Source organism: Nannospalax galili, unplaced genomic scaffold (genome assembly GCF_000622305.1).
Source record: "Nannospalax galili isolate Female #2095 unplaced genomic scaffold, S.galili_v1.0 scaffold521, whole genome shotgun sequence".
NCBI lineage: Eukaryota > Metazoa > Chordata > Mammalia > Rodentia > Spalacidae > Nannospalax > Nannospalax galili.
In genome coordinates this window covers 1,089,803-1,096,912 of record NW_008344634.1, presented here as the reverse complement: position 1 = coordinate 1,096,912, position 7,110 = coordinate 1,089,803, and the positions used below count along the sequence as shown (strand labels likewise).

Here is a 7,110-nt window from a genome sequence, read left to right as displayed (position 1 = left end):
ACAAGGGCGGGAGCGAGAGAGAGAGAGAGAGAGAGAGAGAGAGAGAGTATCCCAAATAGAGGCAAATCATTAGAAAATATGTTCAGCCTTTATATGAAGGTAATCAGAAATGTAGAAAAGTCTAATAAAGTATTGGTAAGGAATAATTCTTACCAATACTCTTTCTTCACCAAGTCGGTTTTGGTCAGTGTTTTATCACAGCAGCAAGAAAGCAAACTAAGACAAAACCTTTTTTAAATAAGTTGTTGATCTTAGATATCTGTTGTGATGACAGAACACTGGCTAACCCAGGTGGTATTTCTTATGTACTTCGGAGTATAATGGAACTTGAGTAGGTAGAGAAAGTGATCTAGGTGTGCAGTGCATCATACAGTCTGAGTAAAGGCACTGAGGTGGAAAGATGGAAATGGTATGTTCAGAAAACAATAGAAGAAGTCCACTTTGGTAAGCCTTAATAAGGACAAATGTTTGCATGTGTATAAATGGTAGACATGTATAGTGTAGAATGCCTTGGACACCCAAGTGCCGTGTTTCCTTCAGGGCTGGTGGAGAGCCAATTGAACTTAAGGTGTATGTGTTTTGCTATTTTAATAAGTTTGTTGTCTTCAACTACCTCGTAAGTAGACTCCTTACCCACTGACTTCTGCTCCTTTAATTTTTATTTTGTTTTGGTTGAGTTTTGAAATTTTAAAGTGAATAATGCTTACAACATCAAAGAATAACCAAACGCTACTTCCTATTCAGCCAAAGGTCTAAATCCTCCCAGTACATTGGAAGCTTCCCTTGTACCCTGACATTTGGGAGACAGTTATTTTGCCTGCATTTAATGTTATTCATTCTCTTGTTTTTCATTAGTTTTATCAGCTATGAATTATTCCTTACCAATACATTATTAGACTTTTCTCCCTTTCTGACTACCTTTATATAAAGGCTGAACATATTTTCCAATGATTTACCTCTGGGATCTCTCTCTCTCTCTCTCTCTCTCTCTCTTTCTCTCTCTCTCTCCTCCATATGAAGATTACATCCATGATCTAGGACAGTGATATTAGGTAGTAACTCAGAGTGATGGAAATATGTCACAATAGAATGGCATGCCAATGATAGTTAAGTGATTTATCAATGGAGAGAGAGATCTCACTTTAAATATATATCTATGGGAGAGAGAGAGAGAGAAAGAGAGAGAGAGAAATATAACTCCTTTTTGGACTCTGTACTAGGTCATACAATGGATAAACCAATTCATGGATTTAGTGATTTCTAGACTTTGTATTATGTACAGGGCCAATGGGATTGTTTCTCATACATTTCTGGTGCACACATAGGGAGTTGTTGGCCAAAGGATACAAAATTTAAGTCAGACAGGAGGAATAAGTTTAAGAGATACTTGTACAACAGTAACTATAGTTCGTAACAGTATTGTATACTTAAAACTTGCTAAACAGATTTTAAGTATTTTTTACACCAAAATGATGTATATGGAAAAATATAGATATTTTCATTAGCTTGATTTGTCTGTTCTAAAATATATCAGAATGTTATATGTGGCTCATATGTATATTTATTTATTTATTTATATTTGTCAGCCTAAATCTTAGTTTTTGAAGAAGTTCAATTTTTTTTCCTTATGATATATCTTTAGAGGACATAAGGTTGTGGTTTCCTACAAAGACTTGAGAAATGCATATAACCGGATATAATTGGTAAACCCGCTTATTTTTTAATCTTTATTCTCAGTAATGGGTCTTTACAATGCCCAGCAAACATTCTTTTTATCTTTTTTTGTGTTTTTTAGTTTTTTTAAAATTCATTGATTCTTGAAGAATTTCATACAGTGTATTTTTTAAACTATTTTATTTATTATTTTTATGTGTATGAGTATATTGCCTGCATGTATCTGAGTGCACCTGTGTCATGTAATGCCACAGAGGTCAGAAGAGGGCTTTGGATTCCCCTGGAACTGGAGTTAAGGATGGTTCATAGCCACCATGTGGGTGCTGGGAATCGAACCCAGGTCCTCTGCAAGAGCAGTCAGTGCTCTTAACCACTGAGTCATCTCTCCAGCCCCTTTATACATACAATGTATTTTTATTATAGTCACTCCCTCTACCATCTGCACTTTCACTTTACTACATCCCCCCCCCACACACACTTCATGTCTTCTGTTGGTTTAAAAGCCTATCAAGTCTAATTTATGTTCCCCAAACGCTCTTGGGTATGGGATTTGAAAGCTCATATCTTTAATTCATTTATCCCTATTCATTTATCCCCATTTTCAGCATTTAGTGAAATATGCGATTTTAAACCACCTGTTAATGAAATGATGCCATTTGGAAGGTGGCAATTTCTTTTTAATCCTAGTCATTTAAAAGTTTGGACAAGAAGGGGCTGGAGAGATGGCTTAGTGGTTAAGAACACTGGTTGTTCTTGCAGAAGACCTGGGTTCGAATCCCAGCACCCACATGGCAGCTAACAATTGTCCGTAACTCCAGTTCCATGGGACCTGACAGCCTATTCTGTCTTCTGCGGGCATCTCACAACACAGGTGTACTTACCTACATGCAGGCAATACATGTATACAAATAAAATAAAAATAATAAGTAAAATATTTTTTTTTAAAGTTTGGACAAGAAGAGAGCAGTCTGTTTACCAAATTTACCGTGTATTCTTTTGGGGTATTTTGTGCTCAGGAACCTGGAGCCTTACATGGCCTAGACAAGCACTTACCAGCCAGTTTCATCTCCAACCCTAATGTGTGTTCTTGATGATAGAGTCCATGAAGGATTCTTCATTATTGAAAATTTTATCCCTAACAATAATTCTGATTTTATGAGTGTTCTACTTTCCTTTCTGTTACTGTTATCAAACATCCTGACCCAAAGACAGCTGAGGAGAGAAAGGGGTTTATTTGGCTTACAGTTCCAGGTGCCAGCCCAATACTGGGGGAAGTCAAGACAGCAACTTCAAATAGTTGTTCCTATCCTGTCCCATCCTGTCCCTTCCATCCAATCCCACCCCATCCCATCCCATCTTATGCACAATCAAGAGCAGAGAGAAATGAATTCATCCAGGCTCATTTGCTTGCTTGCTTCTGCTCTTCTTTATTCTGATACAGTTCGGGATCCCCTGCCCAAGGAATGGTGCCAGCCCACAGTGGGCTGGCTTTTTGCCATTTCAATTAGCTAAATTAAGACAGTTCTTCACAGACACACTAACAGACCAAACCCAGTGTAGACAATCTGTCACTGAGACTCTCTTCCCAGGTGTTTCTAGGTTGTGTCAAGTTGATGATTGAAGCTAACCACCACAATATCTAGAAGAATAGACTGTGGTAGTTCAGATCCTAGTCCCAGCACTTGCGAGATGGAGGCAGAAAAATCAGGCATTGAAGACCAGCCTCAGTGCCCTAGAGACTTTAAGACCAGCCTGGGCTACATGGAACTCTGTCTCAAAAAACAAAAATGAAGTAACAACACTAAAAGGCCTCTGGAAGACTGAGTGGAGTTAACAGAAATTTCTAAAGGATTTTCCCTTTCAGTCAACATTTTGCAAGGAATGAGAAGACAGAAATTTATTGCGTTTCAATCAAAGACATCTCGAACTAAATTTGTGTTGATTATAAAATATGTCATTTATGTATAGAACATTTTTATATTACTTTTTCTAGTTGGCCATGATTCTTTTTCCATCATACTGCTGATGTAAGACATTAATAGACAATTCTTAAGTTTTTGTACAAGTTACTTTGTTTCCAGATCATAAGAGGAAAAAAAAAAGAAATGAGAAATGATATATACACTTAATACAGATTCTGAAAGAAAAAAATGTATACAGTACTATTAGAAAAGGTTTAAAAGACATTGAATCATATATTAAACAAATTTATCTCAAGGCATATCACAGTGAAATTGAATGTGCTAAACAAAGAGAAAAATCTCAGTGAGAAATGACTTGTTCTCTAAGGGAACACATTCAGATTGATACCTGATTTCTTATCAGTAACAAAGATGCTGAGAAACTGGGAGGGAATGTTCTGGAAGTATTGAGGGAAATAACTGCCCACTTGGAATATTTATTCTGAAGCTAAAGTAAAATGTTTCAGTCATGCTAAGATTAACAGTTTATTGCTGAAAAACCGATAAGACTACTTGATTAGTAAGGACAGTGCATAATGGAACAGAGATGCGAGAAGCAATGAAAAGCAAAGAAAATCAGCAACAAAGTAATTTAAAAAATAATAGCAGTACGGGAAATTGGAAATAAAGACAGATAGCACCATCATACAATAAACCCTAAAAAGGTGTAAAAATTTAAAACTAGCAACTCAAAAACCACTAATGACAGCCTTAAAATACATGAGGCAAAAGTTCCCAAAATTTTAAGAGAAACTCAGAAAATCCATATTGTGAAGGAGTTGATTGCAGCAGACTTCCTCCAGAAATAGAACAGAACTGGTACAAATGCCCTTAAGGTTTTAAATTTTAACACCACAATGAATAAACTTGATCAGCAGTTTAGAACACTGGCTGCTTTTGCAGAGGACCTGGATTCAATTCCCAGGTGTCAGCACCCACCTGACGACTAACAACCTTCTGTAACTCAGTTCCGGGGAAATCCAACACCCTCTTCTGACTTCTGTGGGCATTGCACTACATGGGTGCACTTACATACATGCAGGCAATACACTCATACACATAAAAATAATAAAATAATTTAAAATGTTTTTTAAAGTCATAAAAAGTCTTAGAAAATTCTAAAGCTAAATCATAAAGGCCAGGTTCTCATACCATTAGGTAACTATAGTTAGAATCACAATAAACAGGTGTTTAAAAACAGATTACATTTTAGGAATCCAAACAACATAGCTCTAAATAGCCCGTGGATTAATAACTTCCCAGCCGTGTGTGTAATTCTTAAGCTAAATAACCCATGGTTTAATAAGGGCATCATAATATCACAATGAAAAAATTTAACAGAAATGTCACCTAAAAACATACACTTCTCATGTTTACTTTTGAAGCTTTAGAATCTAAATTCCCATAAAATCCTCAAAAAGACAATGATCTGTACCATTATTTCTATAACTCATTGTATAGGATCACTTATTTATAAGTATGATAAGGAAAATGCAAGAAACAGTTTAAGATTTGCCAACCATATCATACACAAATTTAGAATAGCAACACAAAAATCTCTAAATTGCCTTGCTGGATAGTTTCCATTGTCAACTTGACACACCTATGAAGAGGGAACTTCAATGGGGAAATTTCCTGTAGTAGCTTGGCCTTTGGACATGTCTATGAAGTATTTTATTGATTGTCAAGTGATGTGGGAGTGCCCCGCCCACTGTGGATGGTGCCACCCCTGGGAAGGTGGTTCTGGGTTGTATAAGAAAGCGGGCTGAGCACAGGCCAGAGGAGCAAGCAAGGCAGTAAGAAGCATTCCTCTTTGGTCTCTGCTGCAGTTCCAGTCTCCAGGTTCCTACCTTGCTTAATTTCCTGCCTGCCCCCATCTAAGATGGACTGTCACTTGGAAGTATAAGGTGCAATCAAACCCTTTCCTCCTCAAGTGGGTGTTGGTTAGTATTTATCACAGCAATAGAGAACAAACTAGGGCAGAAATCGGTACCACTCCCATGGGGTTTTGCTGTGGCACACTTGACCATGTTGGGGTTTACGGGGAAGGATTGTGGAAGTTTGAAGTGTTTGGGACTTTGGGCTGGAAAACCTGTTGATTTCTTGGAGCTTGGTGAGCTGTTCTATGGGAGCCTGAAGAAATGCAGTTGATAGAAGCCTGGCTTGGGAAGTTTCAGGGAGAATTTGAGAGTCCCTCAGAGATTCTTTCTGGGATATTTGTGTGATTATATTTTGGATTAAGAAACTGTGGAAGTCCCTCCTATGTCTGGTGCTATGATCCCCTCCTATGAGCCAGAGTTGTGGATCCACTCCTGTGAGCTTCAAATGTGGCCTCTTCCCTGAGCCAGAGTTGTGGTCCCCCTTGTAAGCCTGGAGCTATAGTCCCCTCCTGTGAACCTGGAGCTGTCCCTACCTTGAGCCTGGCACTGTGGTCCCTAGCCATTGGCCATGGTTCCACATTCCTCTGGTGGTGGGCTGATGGTGGAGCATATTGCCTCAAATATGCTCTAAGCAGCAATTTCAGCCTTCTCTGAGTGACTGCATCCCTCACAGTTCCCTCCCCACAAGGTCCCTAATTGTGCATGGTAGTGGCTTTGCCTCTGTATTAAGAGTTACAATGGGAACAGGGAGACATTCTTTCATTTTCAGTTTCTAGTCTTGGGAAGACTGATTCTCAAGAATGGACTTCTTGCCTTCCTTGGTGGTCAGCTATAGTCTTGACTCTGCAGGTGGTCCTGGGCACCCAGGCCCTGATGTTGGAGCTCGCCCATTCCCAGGCACCAAGAGGTTTTCCATTATTTTTCTATTACTCTTCTACAGCCTCAGTGTGCCTTCACCTGTGCCCTACAGAAAACATAAAGTACCTAAATGAACTTCTAGAGATTTAAAAGAAAAAACAACAAACAAAAATTAGATAAGGAATTGGGAAAATTAGGGGTATAGGGCTAATATATTAAAAATACATTGTATCCGTGTATGAAATTCTCAAAGAATTAATAACATTATTACATTAAAAAAAGAATCTGTGGAAGTGAAACCTTTGCTTTACTGCATAATAGATGCTGGCTAGCTGGGGCTGAAAAATCAGCTGTGATTAACAAGAGACCAACATGATTGAGGTGGAATGTTCTGGGGTGTATTTCCTCAGGGTCAGCAGACAGGAGCTGTAGTCCAGAGAGGACCAAGACTGCAATTCTAGCATTAAACCAGACTTGGTTATGTGTAAGAGGCTCCCACATGTTACTGTTATTTAAAAAAAAATTACATAATTTTTATTTTTTTAATATATTTTTTTTTAATTTTTAATAACTACATGATTAGAAGAGGCATTTCACTACAGATTTAACATATACAGTAACATACTCCAGAGCAAGAGTATATCTCTTTCACAAGTGGGTACATGTTTCTAGGTTCACAGTTGAGTTAATACAGTTATACAGTATTGAACTCAGTATAAGCCCTGTAAGAAATAAAA

General features: G+C 38.0%; 1 protein-coding gene across 5 annotated transcripts in view; it reads left to right on the top strand.

Annotated features, from left to right (window-relative positions):
- Nucleotides 1-7,110, top strand: part of Mospd2 (motile sperm domain containing 2) — a 65,446-nt gene that overhangs the window by 4,822 nt on the left and 53,514 nt on the right. The window lies entirely within an intron of this gene.